At 38.9% G+C, this 21263-nt stretch overlaps 1 protein-coding gene across 3 annotated transcripts in view; it reads right to left on the bottom strand.

Moving 5' to 3' along the window:
• Positions 1-21263, bottom strand: part of NELL1 (neural EGFL like 1) — an 895061-nt gene that overhangs the window by 633262 nt on the left and 240536 nt on the right. The gene's annotated exons all lie outside the window — the stretch shown is intronic.

Raw genomic sequence — 21263 nt, 5'->3', positions numbered from 1 at the left:
GATTCAATGTTTGTGTGTTTCAAAATGTTTCAAAATGATCACCACAATAAGTCTAGCTAACATCCATCACCATACATAGTTAACAAAAAAATTTTTCTGGTGATGAGAACTTTTAAGATTTATTTTCTCCGCAACTTTACAATATGCAATACAAGTATTAGCTACGGTCACCACGCTGTACATTACGTCTCCATGACATATTTAATTTATAACTGGAAGTTTATACCTTTGACTCCCTTCACCCATTTTGCCCATCTCCCATCTCTGCAACCACCAATGAGCTTGCTTTCTTCTTTTGTTAATATTCCACAAATTAGTGAGATCATATGGTATTCATCTTTGTCTGACTTATTTCACTTAGCATAATGTCTTCAAGGTCCATGTTGTTGCAAATAGCAAGATTTCATTCTTTTGAAATGGCTGAATAATACTGCATTGTGTGTGTGTATATATATATTACACCACATCTTCTTTATCCATTCATTCACTGATGGACATTTAGGTTGCTTGCATATCTCAGCAATGGTAAATATCGCTGTAATGAACATAGCCCTGCAGATATCCACTCAAATTAGTGTTTTTATTTTCTTCAGATAAATACCTAGGAGTGGAATATGCTAGGTCATGCAGTAGTTCTATTTTTAATTTTTTGAGGCATCTCCATACTGTTTTCCATAGTGACTGTATTCTAGGCCACTATTAAATTGCTTCATTTTCCCCACACTTAATTCATGTTCTAGGTATAATAAACTACTCAACTGCATTTCACCATCACATCGTGCCCTCTCTCCAGCCTATTTTCTGTCATACCCAAATGCCTTTGATGGACCTTATGATACCCACAGCTGAGAATTCATGGTCCCTACTAAAATTATTTTTTCAACTTCTACACAATCTTCTAAAATCACTTCTAAAATGACAAAAATTAAGAATTTGATAAATAAAGGTGTCAAAATACATCTGCATTTCCTCTGGCTGATATCCTTTTTCCTCCCTATCTGCCTGGTAAAATACTACTCAGCCTTTAAACTCACTTTCAAGTGTCTTGTATAATATAGAATGGTAGTTTCCACATATGGCTACCACAGGTTTTGCTGGGATAACAAACGATCCCATATCTCAGTAGCTTAAAAACAACAAAAGTTAATTTAACTCACATTACGTGCCCAGTGCAGGTCAGAGGAGGTGGGTGCAGATTACTGTAATACTCAGGAATCTAGGCTAACAAAACTGCCCTTATCTGGGATTGCTGTTGCCAAGGGGTTTGGGAGGTTCTTACCCAGTAATTAAATACTCTGGCTTGGAAGCAACACACATGACTTCAGCTTAAAACTCCTTGGCTAGAACAACATGTCCCATGGCAAATGTTTAGTGCCTAGAAGTGCGTAGAACCCAAAATATTGAGTGAACTGCTCCATAGTTGTGCATCAGAATCCCATGGTCTGGGAATTGCTGAGTTATCCAATAGTCAGACTATGGGGTAAGGCACAAGGAAAGCAAAAGGAGTGAAAGAAAGAGAAAAAGAGAGAGAGAGTACATGCAAGAGTATGAAATTTAAAGATAAATTGATATGTAATCTTTCTTAAGTTATACATTAGTCAGCCCAAGAAAAGTTAAGAACTTTATAGGACCTCTTTATACCTACTTTATAATTTTATTTTCAAAAATAATGACTTATCTATGAGGGATACATCATAAACCTCTCAGCGGTTAGGGTCTCTAAAGATTCTGCATGGACTCTGGGTCCAGGAAGGGTCCCCAGAAACTGAATCTTCACCAAACTTCCCAGGAGATTCTGCTATTCAGCAGCATTCAGGAACCCCAGGGCTAAATGAATGGGTATACACAGGCTGACCTAAATGTCGATCCTAGCTATAATCTTTCTGGAATTTATACCTTCATCTTTAAAAATGAGGAATATAAAATCTACTGTATAGTGTATTGTGACCATTAGATAAGAGGACATGTGTAAAAGCAACCAATGTCTAATGTGAGAGAGGAGGTCAGGAGATGCTAATCTCCTTTCTTGGTAGTCTTGGTGCCCGCAGCGTATCTGAGAACAAGAAGCGCTCAGTAAACTCAGAGAAAGAAAGGGAGGAAAGAAGAGAGGTCAGCGATCCAAAATACTTAAAACCTCAGTGATTCAAACACATCTATTTTAAGTCATCAAATACTTAGAAAAAACAGTTTCTAACCAGTGTGCCATGAACAGTACTAGGTGTTGGAGATGCATCAATAAGACACCCTCTCTGACTTTAAGAAGATCCCATTCTTCTTTTGCTGGGTACCACTTTGGGAGAAGAAACCCAAATGCTAACAATAGGGCACAAAAACCACCTCCAAAGTTGTGTTTCCATGTACACATGACTAGAGGCAATAAGCCTCAACCTGACCATACACACCTAGCATGATAAACAAGAAGAGGCTGAGAATCGATGCCCGAGAATAGCTGGTGGCCTTGTGAGTAACCTCAGTCACCAAGCAGAAATCAATAAGGAGCACAGCCTCATGCACTCCAAGGCCAGAAAAGGGATTCAGGAATTGAAAGATTTTTCAACAACAAAGGGGCACACAAGGGTTCCCAAGATTTCCCCTCAGATAATCAAAAATTCCAAGTCTCCAAGCACATCATTAACTAGTTTGACCATGTTTTCTATTATTTCCAACTCTAAGGTGCCTGGGTTAAAGCAGATATTATTTCAACAAAAAGATTATTTCATTCCCTTGGAAAATATAGTAAAATATGTTATTTACATAATACCAGCAGGCCCAGTGGTATGACTTTTCAAAACATATATACGTATATACATGTGTATGTGTGTGTGGACACAAACACACACACACTCTCTCTCTTATATCTTCCAGTCAGGAAGAGCTGACATTTACAGTTTCTTATAGTTTTAGTAGACCAGGTTTCCTTTTAGGTTAACATGGCTGGTTTTTCTTTTTCTAGAAGAAAGCCATGGATTTATGATGTTCGGCCCTGTACTAAATGAGCTGAAGGAAGATTTATAGAGCAAATAAACAGAAAGATTTACAGTTCCCTTCTCAGAGCAGCTAAAAATTATGGAAAAACTCATTGACCTTTTAAGAGAAGAACTTGGTTCAGTCAACCAGAAACTAAGTGCACCTAAGAGGCTTCCAATTAATCCGTTAATTTAAATCCTTTGTCTTCCTCCAGTAAATATGATGGGGGGGCCTGCCGAATCCCATTCATTCATTTTGAAGTGTAACTACCTGTGGCCATTATAAACAAAATGTCCTATTACACTACGCACTAAGCATCAATAATGTGGATAATAATTAGAAAATGAGGAAACTGGCGGGATTAGAAAGAGAAGGGAAATGGAGCAGATAGCTAAACGAGAGGAGCTGATTTTGCAGGATAACCTAAGGAGAAAGGAAGGAAGCCGAGGGAAGGACTCCTGGGTCTGGGAGGAGATGGATGGAGGAAGGGAATGAGACCATGAGAGCATGAGAGCAGGAAGGTGATAGGTCCAGGTCTGCTATTCATCTAGGTTCTTCCGTGAAGTTCTCCATTTGGGAGAGACTAGGAAAGGGATCTAGGAAATCCAGGAGGGTGTTCCTTAGCTGTGTGGTCTAGGACTGTGAAATAAAAACTGCCCAAACTGTTTCCTACCTAAGGTATCCAAATTATGCTCCCGGGGCCCACTATAAGAAGAGAAAGTAAAAACAGATAAAACACCTCATTGAGTTCCTCTAATTGTTTCTTCTGTTTTTTTTGTTGTTGTCGCTGTTGTTGTTTCGTTGTTTTTGTCATGGAGACAAATACAGTCTGAGATTAGGGTTGCGGGCATACCATTTATTAACAGTGTAACCTTGGGTAACTCATTTATCCTCTCCAAGCTGTGGTTTTATGAAATTAAAAGTAGTACCTTAGCTTGTAGAGTTGTGAGAATTAAGTGAAATAATGCATGTAAGATGCTAAGCACATGGACTGTCACTGAATAGATGCTGAGGACATGGTAATTGGCAGCAGGGGCAATAGAAGCATCATTATTTGTTTACCATGGGGCTGAATTCGATCTAATGATGTGGTTTTGTATAAAAACAGCTGGCTTAGGTATAAAAAGATACAGGTTTAATTATAACGTCTGAGCCTCAATTCCCTCTTGCAGAGATAAGAAATAGGATTATAGAAGCTAAGCGATCTAACTCCACTACTTAACTAATGGGGTAACCTCAGGCAAGCCACTTGACTTTTCCTAGCCTTAGGTCCTCATCTGTAAAATGAGAATATCAATATTTTTATTAGGGTATAATATGAAAAATATGAAAAAGCACATAATTATATAAAATATATTAATAAATATTAGCAGCAATGATTACTACGATTTATTCATTCATTGATGCACCCAACCATTACAACAGATTAGCTTCTACATTCCAGGTGAGGCTTGATGTTAGAAACTCAGCAGTGAAGGAAGCAGACAAAAACCCCTGACCTCTTGGAGTCTACTCTCCATGCTAATAAGAGTGCCTTGTGTCCAGTAAGTATTCAAAAAGCAATCTGAGTATGTTTTAAGAGAATAAAATAGTCTTAAAATGGCAATCCATATTGTACAGGATTTGATAGAAGACTAAGGAAATAAAATATATTAAAGCACTTGATAAACTACAATGCACTATACAAATATTTGTTATATTTATTCTACTCATACATATGCTTAATGGTCACATATTCAGCAATATCAAACCCAAACTTTACCAAATGAGGGAAAAGAACAAGATGAACCATTTTCTTAATTATTATTCTGAAAAAAATAGATTTGTAATGCATAGGTTAGATAAATTCCTAAAGAGAAAAAACAGATTTTGTAGGAGTTCACATTAAAGAAATATTCTTAAACTTTTACAACTCACTGGAGTCATAATATGAAATCTTGACATTTGTAATATAAATATCCAGAAATTTCTGGGAATCCCCAGATTTGTAAACATTAGTAGAGCCTATAATTTAGGTAGTAAAACACATTAAGGACCATTTTCCAAAATGTGTTCCACAAAACACTAGTTTCATGGAATGATAAGAGATTTCATGTGTTAAGATGATTTCATGTACAAATAAGTTGAACAGATGCTAGGTTACACACAGTTTTCTAAGGGCTTTTTAAAGCATTGAATGCAATTTTGATCTCTGGTATGCAACATGTTTGAAACATATATGAACAAAGGAATCACTTTTCCCTCCCTTCTTAGGACAAGTGGAATAAACTTTACAAATGCTACAGTAAGCACAACTGCAACACTGGGATGATCCCTCCAGATCTTCAACAAGAGGGGTTCAATACTCAGTGACCAGTGGATAACCACAAAGCTGGGTGGGGATGTAGAAACCACACAGCCTGCCTGTCACTAGGTAGCCAGTTAAATTCCAGTGCGCTTTGGCCAATTACTGTATGTCATGGACATTTATTGTCTATACTAAAATATATTACAAATTATGTTCAAAGGTGAAAAAAAACAACGTGAACACTGTGTGTGTGTGTGTGTGTGTGTGTGTGTGTGTGTGTGTGTGTGTGTGTGTGTGTGTATAGTGTTCAGGCTGAGTTTTTCACTTTCAAATATAATATCCATAACCGCTACCAAGAAAAGTCTACTTTTGAAGCTATACCAGAACTAATTACATAATAAGTGGTGGATTTCAATTGCATCCTCAGGGGAGGCCCAGCTCTTAACAATGGATTGGGGAAGAAGGAGGGCAATGCACTGAGATATATCCAAGAATACTCAAAGAAGCCCCTAATTTTGATCACCTATGGGAACAGCATTAGTGAATAATAGTAGATAATCATTCACTACGAATGAGTTGCAACTCATCAAAAAGGCTTTGGAAAAAAATCCACTTTGTGGAAGTATATTGAGATATTGGGAACAGAAAAAGTACTAAAACCACTTATATTTTTGAAATGTGAGCATTTCCAACTTCACATTAAATAGATTCCCTTTGACTGCCTACACCCCAGACCAATAAAACCTGGATGTGAGAGAAATTGCCCAGTCTCCTATGGATTTGCAGAAGAGTAGCCCAGGAAGGGAGAGCTAACTAAAGATCCCCAAGCATCCTGAGAATCGCTATTTATCACAGCTTGTCTGCAATTGAGAAAGGATGCTCTGTTTACCCTGCCCACCACAAAATGCTGTGCTGGTGTGTCAGATATATAAATATTACTTCTGTGTAAGAAATTTGACACAGACTAGAACTGGAGAAAATGGATACCTGGTCAGATGTGTCTTGGCAAATTAAAAAAAAGTATAACAGGAATCGACTGGAGTTATTTTTCCTCTGGATCATTCCATCGGGCTATGCATTACTTTTTGTGTCAGGAGGACCCGAGATTAAGTCCCGTCTCTGTCATTTACTACAGAGCAGTGATGTGTGATGTTGGGTTTCTTTATTAACCAAGTAGAGACAGTTCGGATTAAATAAGATAACAAGTATAATGACCTGCCTAGCACAAATGCTAAGCTTTTCTGGACAAAGGAAAACTATCAAATACTTGAGAGGGTCCCATTTCCTACCACCAATCGTTCATTTATTCAATAAATACTTAACTGAGTAGCCACTCTGTTCCAGACACTGTCCTAGGTGCTAGGGAAACAGCAGTGAACAAAACAAGCAACAATTCCAGCCCCCGTGAACCTTACATTCTGAACGCTCGTTTCCCTTCTTTTTTCCCAACCCTAAACAAATAGATTTATTACCTTGTCTGTCAAATGCAAAACCTAAGTTTGCACAGCGCTAGAGGCATTGACAGGTAAACTCTAATCTATCTGCTACACCAAATTCCTTTCGTTTGGCTCAGAAAAGCTCCCATTAGATTTTTGAGGAGCCAGGTGTCAACATCAAAAGACAAAGTCAGCATTTCAGCAGCAGCAAGAAAAGTGATAAATAGCCAGAAGTGAATGGGAAGAAGTCCCTGAATCTCTGCAGCAGCTCCTCAGACGCTGTTAGCTAGCGCTGGGCTTTCTGCAAATCTTTTCAATACTATAAAAGGAGGGGAAGGCTCTTGTAAAGATGTGTAAGCTACAATTGGAACACATGTCAAGGTCGCTTTGTCCACTTTAAAACTGGCAAAGAAATTAACAAGATCTCTCTATGAGATGCTAAACACCTTCACGGAAAGACGCCATAGAGCACTGAAGTTTATTCATGGGGAATCATGACTCCATTTATTCATCGGTTCATTCAGAAAGTATTCCCTGTATATTTAGCATGTTCCAGCCCTAGGCTGGGTCTTGGGGATGCAAAGATGAATCAGACATAGCCCTGAACTTTGAATAGCTCCTTACCTAGAAAATATGTTAAAAAGTAATTAAGAGGGGTGGGCTCTTCCTCTTTTCCTCTTTTATTTTCCTCAGCATTCACCATCCCTTTTTCTCTTCTACTCCCCACCCAAATTTTGAAGTGTACTTCTGCAATAAAGTTTATTGTTTAAAAAAAAAAAAAAGAGTAATTACGATCCTGTGTGACAGGCACTCTAATACAAGTCTGAACAAAATACTTTCAGAGCCCAGAGGAGGAAGCCACTAAGTCAGCCATTAGAGTTTGCTGTGCTATAGATGAAGCAGCCAGAGAACTGATTCTAATTCCACTTTTCAGATAATATCCAATCTACCCCTCACATGCACTCCATCAACCAATCCTGCTAATTTCACCTCCTGCCCTTTTTTCCACCTCCACGTCTACCACGACACCTTGCCTAGATGACTCCAACAGACTGACAACTGGAGTCCCTGCCTTGCTGTTATATTCTGTCCCCCACTGCAGCCATATAGGAGGTACATGCCCCAAATTGGTATCAGTGAAGATACATGATTAAAAACAGAGATCACTGCTGTAGGCCACAGAGAATTTAGTGGGGGATCTGAGGTGGGGAGGAGCCCACCCTGGGTTCCAAACAAAGTGTGCCTTTGTTCTCTTGTACCTCCAGATCTTGAAAGATGTTGTTCCCAACTCTCACACTGATCTACTTCTTACCCTCCCTCTGGTTTCACTAACTGAATCTCATCCTAATGTCTCTGCTTGAATGTCCCATAGCACCACCTACTTACCTTCCCAGTCAATCCCAACCTTGCAAAACCCCTCTCTTATGGCATCTTTCCTGCTAGTTCCAGGAATTAGACCTCCTCTTCCTTACTACTCACTGACGCATATCCTGAACCATAGATTGTAAGACTGAATTATGTCTAATTGAGCATTTATCACACTTAAACATAACATTTAACTAAAATCCGATTTTGTACTAGATCCTACCTTAGACCTTTTTGCTCACTTGAGTTCCTATAACAATTCTTAAAAGAGACTAATAAGGTAAAAATTGGCACACTAATTTTACAAAGTGGAATGGAGAATGATGAAGTTCCCTGCCTAAGTTCACAAAAATAATGGTAAAGCCAGGATTTCTAATTCAAGTGCCCTTAATCTAAGTCAAATCTTTCTATTATCCCCCTGCTATTCTTCCCTAATTATTCTGAGTGTACAATTCTTGTTTTCCCAGGCAAGCTTCATAACAAAGCAGAAGACACAGTAGGCATTATGCCAGCCACAATACCAAGGGCCCAATTAAAACTCACTGATTTGAATTCTTCTCAGTCCTGTCTAGATATTAGGCATCTTGGAGATAGCCAAGAGGTATATATATGTATATTTTTTTTTAATGTTTTATTTTATTTTTTTTTTCATTTTTCAACATCTCCATTGGAGAATAACTGCTCTACAATGGTGTTCCAGTCTCCACTCCATAACAAAGTGAACAAGAGGTATATATTTTTTAAACAACCAGAAATGTTTAAGTCTACTAAATTCCCATTTCCATTTAAAGCTCTAAAACTTTGACTTGTCCCTGGAAAGTGAGCAGGGATTTTTTTCCCCCTTCCTTTCTTTTTTCTTTTTTTTTTGTTTTTGTTTTTTGCTACATAAAAATGCTAAGGACTGTACATAATATATGCATAATGTCTTTCAAGGAGACACTCTGAAGTCTTAAATTACTGCACAGTAAGCCAAAGGTGAAGTACATCATTGGAAAATAATCTAAGAACATCCTTGCAGGCTTTGCCTCTGTGTACCATCCAGCCCCTCTGATAGATTCACCAAAGAGCACAGCAAGGAAGATTCACCTGGGAAAATGCCAGACACTGGAGCACCCAGCTCTCAGAAGGAAGTCATGGTCAAGAATCAGATGGAACATGTCTGCGAGGATTTGAGGAAAGACACCAAGCAAGGCCAGACAAGCTTATTTCTTTAATTTAATGATGCTTTATTTCCTCGGCATCCATTGTGGCCAAGTCTGAGAACCCATGAAGACACCACTATGGAAGCACTGTTACCTAACCTGGCTCTCTGCCCCCAGCATCTCCCCAGCCAATGTTGCCTCCATGTGGCTATGAGATTGACTTTCCTAACGTATCAATTCAATAATGTCCTCCCCACCTCAGATCCCCCACTAAATTCTCTGTGGCCTACAGTGGTGATCTCTGTTTTTAATCATGTATCTTCACTGATACCAATTTGGGGCATGTACCTCCTATATGAAAATATTTAATAAAATACATATATGTATTATTATACTAATATATGATGTACATTATAAAACTTACACCAAAATAGAAATTTAAAGGGTGAGATGAAAATAAACTTAAATTAAAGTTCTAATATTTTTTCCATACCCCAATGGATCCAATTTCTCACCTGCTGTTATGTCTGCATCCTACATGGGGGTACACTGGCCTACAGGATAAAACTCAGACTCTTTAGTATGCTTACAATGCTTTTCACCATCTGACCACCAGCCATATCTCCATTCCCATGTAGATTTATACATAAAAGGAGATTTATTATAGGTACTGGGTCAATACCTCATACAGACATTGTAACACATATAATATGTTATGTTATGGATGTTTAGATGTCCCACAATATGCCATCTACAAACTGGAGAACCAGGAGAGTGGATGGTAAAACTGAGTCCAGGTCCAAAGACGTGTACACCAGGAGGCTGCTGTTATAAGTCCTGGAGTCTGAAGGCCTGAGAACCAGGAGCTCTACTGTCCCAGGGCAGAAAAGGATGGATGTCCTAGCTCAAGAAGGGAAAGAAGGAATCTATCTTTCTTTTGCTCTTTTGTGCTATCTGGGACCTCAATGAATTAGATGACTCCTGCCCATATTGGTAAAGGGAGTCAAATGTTAATCTCTTCCAGAAACACCCCCATAGACGCACTCAGAAATCATGTTTTACCAGCTGTCCAGCCTTCCCTTAGCACAGCCAAATTAACACATAAAATTAACCATCACAGTTAGATATATAATCTGTGTGTGTGTGTGTATGTGTGTGTGTGTAAGTATATCTCAACCCTAAATACCTGAAGGCCAATTTCTAGTCCAAGCACTGCCAAAGATGAAAATATTTATTGTTACTATAATGATGAATAATTACATACTGTATAATTATTTAATTATCATCATCAATAAGTTACAGTACAGAGCTACACTGCTCTAGCGTTAACAAAATATTGAATACTTTCACATTCAACACCTTATTTAACCTGCAAAAGCAACCAGTACTATTTAGCAGATGTTTAAAAGTCCTGTTTGGACCATGAAAAAATCAAAATACAAAAGAACTGGGTGACTTTCCAAGATCACCCAGCTGGTAAGTGGTAGAGCCAGGATCACTCAAGATCTCCTTATCCTTAGCTCATGTTCTTTCACTATATCACTGCCCTGGGAGTTGTCAAGAAAAAAAAAAAATGGAGTCAAGGAAAATTCTACAAAGCAGGAATATTTGAGGATAGCTGACTACCAAGGCAAACTCCCAGGCACGGACAACCTGCTTAGTTCTCCTGCCAAGAGCTCTCTCTCCCACATTCAATTGACTTTAATTTTTCACTGTCTTTTGCTATGCTACTTGAAATTTAACCGTTTGGGGGTTTTCTTAATTAACAGGCATCCTCTTTTAAGAATACAGTTACCTCTGGGAATGTTATATGGATATCAATCATTTACAAATGTGTGTAAACTTGTTTCATGAATTGTTTTCCTCTTAGCATAAACCTCAGAACTGTAGCACATGAGAAGCTGTAAATTTTGTTTGGAAGGAAGAAGAGATGGGTCACTTTGGGACATGAGGTGTACTGGGGATAGAGCAATTCCAGATGAGGTGATACAGTGAGGGCCATGGGGAAGTCTGGAGATAACACAAACAAGAAAGAGGAAGCAAGATAGTGAAATCCTATCTGGTTCCCAAGTGAGCAAGTTTTCCTACAATCAGTTGAAACCAGAGGTACATTTGGGGGGATTCAGGAAATAAAAAGTAAGAGGCATAAAATTAATAGGGGAGATTTTTTTAATCACTTAGTAACTGTGGCAAAACTGGAAAACTACTGACCTAAACAGATTCTTTTTCTTCCTAGGCACACAGCTGGACAACATTTACCAGCCTCTCCTGCAGTTAGGTAAGGCCAGTGACTAAGTTTGAGACAAGTGGAATGTGGCCAGGACTGGTCCATAAAAACCTCCCAGCCATCACCTTCCATTCCCTTTCCCCTACCATGGAAACCGTGGAAGTCACGTTGCACATGGTGGAGCCAAAGAGAGGAGGAGCCTGGGCCCCTGAATCACTGCTTTGAGAAAAGACACCTGCCAACCAGGGGCATCCATTTCAAAGCCTATAGGAATAGAAACAAAAGCTTCTATTTTGTTGAATCCCAGAGAATGTTTTCTTTTCTTTTCTATAAGCAACTGACTAAAACAATTTTTTAAATGATGCTCTTCTTATCAAAATTAAGAAAGAGCTACAATTTCTCTCTTGCTATGTGGTGAAGAAAGTCAATCTATAGCAAATAATGGAAGTGCAGTTTACATGGAATGAAGTGAACAGTCAGCATCAGAACATTACATGGGTGAGGTATTAGCAAAAAAAAAAAAAAAGCAGAATCAGCCCCCAAAATCAGCCCCAGATTCTAAGTGGTAGCCCTCGATCAACACTAACAAGACAAATTGGACTCAAGAAAGCAGTGTCAGATACAGAAAGGCACGAATCGGGGAGAGACTTTCATTCATTTATTTATTCTTTAAACAGTTTGGTGTGCCCATCACATCCTAAGCACTTTAGTAGTGCTGGAGATACAGTGAATAAAATAAAATCACTGCCTTCCTGCAGCTTTTATTCCAAAGGGAAAAGTCAGATCATAAACCTTTAAACAGGAAAACACAACCAAGAAAACAATTTTATAAAGTGTTATGAAGAAAATAAAATAATTAAATAAAATGAAAATGGTATAGAGGAGCTGAGGGTAGGAACAGAGCTAATCATGTGAGGGTAGTTAGGGGACACCTTTCTAAAGAGTGACATTTGAGCTACAACTTAAATGATGACTGGAAAGGGGATTTGCAAAGATCTAGGTGAAGGGCATCCTAGGGCCAAGTAAGAACTATTGCACAAGCCTATTGGAGGAATACAAGGAGTTAGAGCCTGATGGGAGAAGAGAGAACACAGGAAAGAGTGGTACGAGACAAACACAGAGAAGTAGGCAGGGTCCGGTTCACACAGTGCCTTACACAGGACCAATCCTGGACATTATTCTAAGATGCATGGAAGCCATCAGATGATTTGAAACAGAAGAGTGGCATAATATGACTTACCATTTTAAGAGCTCACTCTGATTGATGTTTGGAGAATGGATTATGGGGGGCAAGAGTGGACACCATTGCAATCACAGGCCATGAGATAAAGGAGGCTTGGACTAGAGTCGGAGCAAGACATGGGTCAATTTGTGATTCATTTTCCAAGTAAAACTACCAAGACTTCCTGATGTAGCAGATGTTGCGGGTGAAGGCAGCATGGAATTGATGATGACTTCTCCATCTAGTGACCTCAGCAACAGGATGGATGAAACTGTCATTACCTGAGATTGGGAGAAAAGTATTTGGGTTGGCCAAAAAGATCATTCCGGTTTTTCCATAACATCTTACTGAAAAACCAGAAAGAACTTTTGGCCAACCTAATACATGGTCCTCTGTTCTCAGGACCCTGGAACTTAGGAGAGCTCTGTAGTACAATAGTTCAGCTACATGATGAGTTCACTTGGCTTCTATGTGCTAGCTTAGAAAACTAATCAACACTTAGGACATTTTTATCACGAAGAAATAACTAAAAATTCCAAATATCTTATAAATGATCTTTCAAAACATGGTTAAATTGAAAAACAAGAACAACAACAAAACAAAACAAAAAAAAACAAGTGCTACTTTAACCTCTAGTCCTGACCACTGCCCCAGTTGGTTTGACTGGGGCTCCTTCCTAAGTAATGAGCTGAAAAAATAACCCCGTGGTTCAACCCAAGTGCAATAACCAAGGTTTGGATTTGGGCTATATTTTTTGCTGTTTTAATTCCAAAAAGAAAGTTATAGGGATGGGGGTGGGGGGATGTCGTTAAGAAGAGGCAAGAGTTTAAGTAGATGGGAGAGCGGGAGTAGATGCTTTTGTAAAGCAGCCTTGGGAATAAAGAAGCAGAGGCGAAGAAAAGCCAGGCCCAGGAAGAAAGCTCATCTCTATCTCTTGCTAGGAGGAAAGTGGCAAGTGAGTTATCATAAGCAAAGCAATGGCTAGAGATCGCTGTGTCCTGGGAAGGCTGACGGGGAGGTGAGGGCGGTGGTGGCAGTGAGATTGTTGCCAGATATCTGAATACCAGAAGATCTCTTCATTAGTCATACAGGCTAAATAAGAAGGGGGAAAAAAGGATACCCCGCGGTATTCTTACCTCAAACATTCTGAACCCCTGGAAATAAATTTGAGCAGGAGCTTAGAGTTAAGGTTCTACAAACATGAATAATCCAAAAGAGGCTTTTGATCCCTGTGCTGTCCAAAGCAGGAGATTGAAGCCCAGATTTGAGCATAAACTAGGCTACATGGATCATGAGGTGTGTGCATTTTATAAAATTTCAAAACAAGGGTTACCTGATTAATCCTTGGAGAATTAGAAGTATAACTAAGCATACTCACCGTTTTCCCATGCATTTTCTTCATCAGGAATTCACAGGGGCTTGTTTCTATGGCAGTGCACTCACACTAGCCTCTGCATCCAAAAAATATCTACCCCCTTAGTTCTTCTGAACCTTCTCTCTGCTTGAACTCTGACCTTTCTGCCACTTTCCCAGCCCCTTAACACTCTAAGGGTCAGACCCTTTGTCATCATTGCCAGTCATGCGAAAGAAGTTATAAATCACCTTGCTAATCAGTTGTTGTTACATGAAATTATTAAATTCAAACCAATAAAAGTCATTTTGTTCCACGACATATTATCCTTGAATTCAGCTCCACTTGTGTTTTTCCAAGGAAGGAATAACTTCATCTTTATAAATTACTATACTTGGTACCTCACCGCTAAAAATATGCTCCTGGCGGGAATGATAAAACCTGGTCCTTCCATCTAAGAACACTCTCCCCTGCTACCTTCCAATTCTCCCAAAAGATGCAGACATGAGAAGCCCACTTTCTCAAAGTATTGGTCTCAATGAGTACACACTCTTCCAATTCCAAGAAAGATCCTCATAAACACTGATATAAGCTGATGATGATCACTGTTGTGACCCACTAAATCACTCGTAAATACCAGACAATTTGCTAAATTTTTGACCTGCATTGTCTCATCATCATCTTAATAGGGAAATCCAATTTCCCACGTTGGAATTGGCCATAATAAAGCACTGATTTACAACTTGCTGTCTGCAAAATATCTATTACCTGGCAGCAGGGCCAGAGCAGACTATTAATGATCCATACGATTCATACTTTTTCTAGTAACTCTCAATGCTTGCTCCATAAAAAATTACTTCCAGTCATGAGCGCTGAGTTGGAGGTATCCTTCTGAAACTACAAGATTTGGGTCAACTAATTCAGGCAGGTGTACCAACAGGCTTAGGCTAAGTCACGCAAAGGTAACAGATAATTGCACCCTCCAAAGTTTCAGTGATTTACACAATTATTTCTCACTCATGCCACATGTTCATCACCTGTCAGCTGTCACACAGCTCTGTGTAGACTTCATTCTGGGACCCTAGCTAAAGGAGAGGCCCTGCTCTGGAACAATGCAGGTTTATGAGAAAGAGGTGGAACCCTGTAATAGCTCTTAGATTTTCTACTATGAAATGGTACACATCTCACATCCATTCAGATTTCATTAGATGAAGGAGATAGCAAATATTTTGAACAATACCACATTGGAACAGGGTGGGGGATGGGGAGGAAGGGAGCAGCATAAGTCAGAGCATAAAGCCCTGGAGGAGAAATGAGTTGAGTATTATCTTTACTTCATTTCTCTGAGTCTTTCTGTCCGCACTTGCAAAATGGAGTTCATGTGGCCAACGCTACCATTTTCCTCAGAGATTTACTGAAGGCTCAAAGAGTACAATATATATAAAAGGAGTTTGAAAAATTCAGAGCACTCTGTAAGTAGGAGGTATTATTTAATGCTACTTGTAGTACTCTCTATGCCTGGCAGATTGCATGATGTATACGCATCACATTGTTCTTTATTCTTCAACATAACTTTTTACTACAGGAAGAAAAAGTTTATGAGACTCTATATAGACTCCAAATTCAAGAAGATCATGAATAGACCCCAACTGCTGTACTTTCCTCAGACACTACCTCTAATTGAAGCTAATGAATCAGAAACCATTTAAGACCAACCCATTGAAAATGTCATCCCAAAGGTAAAAAAGCCTCAGTAGACCAGATTCATAAAACACCAAAGTCCAACTACAGAAATTCTCAAAATGGGGAATGTTCCTGCTCAAGTCAGACGAGGCAAAACGAAACAAACTCCTGTGAATTGTATCACAGATGACAAAGGGTCTTATTATCTTCTATTGATTGGCCAGGAGTTCCGATATCTTCTCTATGGCAATTTCTATGACAATCTCTGCAGAGCAGGAGTCCTTAATACACTATATCTCTGCTACTACTGTAGGAAGTTAAGAAAATTGAAAGTCTTTTGTGCTTCTTTTTCCACTGAGAGCCTGAATAGGTTTTTCATGTTAGCCTGGACAATGTGTGTAATATTTTGTTTTAATTTGCAAGCCAGTCTTGTTCATTGTGGTTTGGGAAATATGGGTCATTTTCACTCCACTTACTCAGAGTAAAAAATAACTTGCCTGAAGCAGTTCATAAGTTATCTACTCCTCTCTATGCTATAGTGAAACAATGAACTCAGCCTCTGAGAGTCTCTAGTACCCAGGCTGGCATGTGGTGAGCATGCCAGAGGATAATTATGAAGACAGAGGTGGGTAAATGGCCATAAACTAAATCTTACCATAAAAGAATGCAGTATACATAGCTTTCTGCCCACCCAAAACCACCCATACACCTGCCTCCTATTGCTACAACTCTAATTAGTTCAGACAAAGGGCAAAGATCATTTAGTCTCAGGGAAGGCAAACCCCCTACTCCAAATCTGGGGGTTGCACACAATTAACCCAAGCCAATGACAGTCATCTCATTGGTCTAAGGGTGGAGAGGATGTAATCCTGGTCCGAAAAATAAGCAGAAGTCTTCTGCATGGAGAGAGAGGCAAGGAAGTTACAAGGGACCTTCTAGGAAGGACTCTCTTCAAACTTAAAAACACAGAACCTGGGGCTTCCCTGGTGGCGCAGTGGTTGAGAGTCTGCCTGCCAATGCAGGGGACACGGGTTCGAGCCCTGGTCTGGGAAGATCCCACATGCCGCGGAGCGGCTGGGCCCGTGAGCCACAATTACTGAGCCTGCGCATCTGGAGCCTGTGCTCCGCAACAGGAGAGGCCGCGATAGTGAGAGGCCCGCGCACCGCGATGAAGAGTGGCCCCCACTTGCCACAACTAGAGAAAGCCCTCGCACAAAATGAAGACCCAGCACAGCCATAAATAAATAAATAAAAACAAAATACTTTAAAAAAAAAAAACAAAAAAAACACAGAACCTGAGAGGGCAGACAGCAGAAGCAAGAAAAACTACAATTCTGCAGCCTGTGGAAGGAAAACCACATGCACAGAAAGATAGACAAAATGAAAAGGCAGAGGATTATGTACCAGATGAAGGAACAAGATAAAACCCCAGAAAAACAACTAAATGAAGTGGAGATAGGCAACCTTCCAGAAAAAGAATTCAGAATAATGATAGTGAAGATGATCCAGGACCTTGCAAAAAGAATGGAGGCAAAGATCGAGAAGATGTAAGAAATGTTGTAATAAAGACCTAGAAGAATTAAAGAACAAACAGCTAGAAGAATTAAAGAACACCTAGAAGAATTAAAGAACAAACAAACAGAGATGAACAATACAATAACTGAAATGAAAACTACACTAGAAGGAATCAATAGCAGAATAACTGAGGCAGAAGAACGGATAAGTGACCTGGAAGACAGAATGATGGAATTCACTGCTGCGGAACAGACTAAAGAAAAAAGAATGAAAAGAAATGAAGACAGCCTAAGAGACCTCTGGGACAACATTAAATGCACCAACATTCACATTATAGGGGTCCCAGAAGGAGAAGAGGGAGAGAAACGTCCCGAGAAAATATTTGAAGAGATTATAGGCGAAAGCTTCCCTAACATGGGAAAGGAAATAGCCACCCAAGTCCGAGAAGTGCAGAGAGTCCCAGGCAGGAGAAACCCAAGGAGAAACACACCGAGACACAGAGTAATCAAACTGACAAAAATTAAAGACAAAGAAAAATTATTAAAACCAACAAGGGAAAAATGACAAATAGCATACAAGGGAACTCCCATAAGGTTAACAGCTGATTCCTCAGCAGAAATTCTACAAGCCAGAAGGGAGTGGCGTGATATATTTAAAGTGATGAAAGGGAAGAACGTACAACCAAGATTACTCTACCCGGCAAGGATCTCATTCAGATTCAACAGAGAAATCAAAAGCTTTACCGACAAGCAAAAGCTAAGAGAATTCAGCACCACCAAACCAGCTCTACAACAAATGCTAAAGGTACTTCTCTAAGTGGGAAACACAAAAGAAGAAAAGGACCTACAAAAACAAACCCATAACAATTAAGAAAATGGTAATAGGAACATACATATCGATAACTACCTTAAGCGTGAATGGATTAAATGCTCCAACCAAAAGACACAGGTTCACTGAATGGATACAAAAACAAGACCCATATATATGCTGTCTACAAGAGACCCACTTCAGACCTAGGGACACATACAGACTGAAAGGGAGGGGATGGAAAAAGATATTCCATGCAAATGGAAATCAAAAGAAGGCTGGAGTAGCAATACTCATATCAGATAAAATAGACTTTAAAATAAAGAATGTTACAAGGGACAAGGAAGTACACTATATAATGCTCAAGGGATCAATCCAAGAAGAAGATATAACAATTATAAATATATATGCACCCAATATAGGAGCACCTCAATACATAAGGCAACTAACAGCTTTAAAAGAGGAAATCAACAGTAACACAATAATAGTGGGGGACTTTAACACCCCATTTACGCCAAGGGACAGATCATCCAAACAGAAAATTAATAAGGAAACACAAAGTTTAAATGACACAATAGACCAGATAGATTTAATTGATATTTATAGGACATTCCATCCAAAAACAGCAGATCACACTTTCTTCTCAAGTGCACATGGAACATTCTCCAGGATAGATCACATCTTGGGTACAAATTAAGCCTCAGTAAATTTAAGAAAATTGAAATCATATCAAGCATCTTTTCTAACCACAACGTTATGAGATTAGAAATGAATTACAGGTAAAGAAACCAGAAAAAACACAAACACATGGAGGCTAAACAATACATTACTAAATAACCAAGAGATCACTGAAGAAATCAAAGAGGAAATCAAAAATACCCAGAGGCAAATGACAATGAAAACACGACAATCCAAAACCTATGGGATGTAGCAAAAGTAGTTCTAAGAGGGAAGTTTATAGCTATACAAGCCTACCTCAAGAAACAAGAAAAATCTCAAACAAACAATCTAACCTTACACCTAAAGGAACTAGAGAAAGAAGAACAAACAAAACCCAAAGTTAGTAGAAGGAAAGAAATCATAAAGATCAGAGCAGAAATAAATGAAATAGAAACAAAGAAAACAATAGCAAAGATCAATAAAACTAAAAGCTGGTTCTGTGAGAAGGTAAACAAAATTGACAAACCATTAGCTAGACTCATCAAGAAAAAGAGGGAGAGGACTGAAATCAATAAAATTAGAAATGAAAAAGGAGAAGTTACAACAGACACCGCAGAAATACAAAGCATCCTAAGAGACTACTACAAGCAACTCTATGCCAATAAAATGGACAACCTGGAAGAAATGGACAAATTCTTAGAAAGATATAACTTTCCAAGGCTGAACCAGGAAGAAATAGAAAATATGAACAGACCAATCACAAGTAATGAAATTGAAACTGTGATTAAAAATCTTCCAACAAAAAAAAAAAAAAAAATCTTCCAACAAACAAAAGTCCAGGACCAGATGGCTTCACAGGCGAATTCTATCATTTAGAGAAGAGCTAACACCTACCCTTCTCAAACTCTTCCAAAAAATTGCAGCAGAAGGAACACCCCCAAACTCATTCTACGAGGCCACCATCACCGTGATACCAAAATCAGACCAAGATACTACAAAAAAAGAAAATTACAGACCAATGTCACTGATGAATATAGATGCAAAAATCCTCAACAAAATACTAGCAAACAGAATCCAAAAACACATTAAAAGGATCATACACCATGATCAAGTAGAATTTATCCCAGGGATGCAAGGATTCTTCAATATATGCAAATCAATAAATGTGATACACCATATTAACAAAGTGAAGAATAAAAACCATATAATCATCACAAAGAAAAAAACAAAACACAGAACCTCACACAGAGAAGATTTTTAACCCCTGCCCCTTCCTTCCTTCTTTGGGACGCTGGTATGAGGACACCATGTCTGGGGCTACGGCAGCCACCAAGCAACCACAGGAAAATAAGCCCAAAGCCCAAGTGTGCTGAGGATGGCTGAGTGAAAAGAGAGGAGGGCGTCTGCTCTAAATGTTGATATTCACTCTACTTGGTTCTCAGTGCCTCCCATCCAGATGCCCAGTATTTGACCCCTATTTTAGTCCCTGAGTTCTATTCTTAGACTGTAAATGGGCTCTAATGTTTAGTCATTTCTCCTTAAGTGCTATCTTTCTCATTATGAACATGCCCCCTCTGGAATTGCGGAATGTCCCCATGATCACAGAAAAATGACTAAAGCCCGAGGACATTACCATGACTCAAGGTGGTACCACAGTATACACTGACCCAAGGCCCCGCGCACACAACAAGTTGAGAAGTATGTTCACGAAAACAGGGATTCAGACCTAAAATCACTCAACATAATCAATAAAATAAGGCCTCACACACAAAGGGTAGGCATAATACCACAAATGGTACCTCATAAAATTGATTCTATGTAACAAAAAATGAGGAGAGAATCAGAGAGTCCCAAAACAGCATTTGTACCAGCAATTTCCTCCCAGGTTCTGCCAGGTCTCAACAGCTAAGGGGAGCCAGGAATGGTGGGTGTACTGCTTCCAATAGACAACTAAAACACCTGCCAATGGTAGAATCAAGATTCAAATTATTTTGAGGTTCCTTCTATCATTTTTATAATTGTTCATAGTCTATCCCCACATATAGCAGAAGGTAAGAAAGCCAATTTTTTAGACCATTACCTGGCTTGTGGGATTTTTTCATGATGAATGGAGAGGAAAATGTTCACATTTTTTATTTTTAAAATTACAGTAATTTTCTGACAAAAAATACAAAATAGCATAAGGTAAGATATAAAAAATAGATGTTAATGTGAAGTATTGAAATTAATAGCCCTCTTCCTCAAAATTGACAAATAAGTAACATGATGTTAATGGATAGATGAAAAGGTTCATAACTAAAGGGCAACGTCATCCTCCCAAGTGGCATGTCTCCCAAATCAAGTTCAAATCTATACAGGTAAGCAAAAGGAAAAAAAAGTGTGTGTGTCAGGGGTTAACTATTAGTTAGACTTATATTGCTAATGAGAACCAAAGCAGTAATAAAGAAAGTCTTCCAGAAGAAATGAAAAACAGAGGCTTCCTACCAGGTTCTGAACACTAACAGTAATTAGAAACATTTCCTTAACAACTGAAGAGGTCCTCAGTCAAAGCCAAAAAGTTAAGCAGGGGTCAACAACATAAAACAGAAGAATGGAAAGGAA

This window comes from Balaenoptera ricei, chromosome 8 (genome assembly GCF_028023285.1).
Source record: "Balaenoptera ricei isolate mBalRic1 chromosome 8, mBalRic1.hap2, whole genome shotgun sequence".
NCBI classification, from domain to species: domain Eukaryota; kingdom Metazoa; phylum Chordata; class Mammalia; order Artiodactyla; family Balaenopteridae; genus Balaenoptera; species Balaenoptera ricei.
This window is presented reverse-complemented; position numbering and strand designations above follow the sequence as displayed.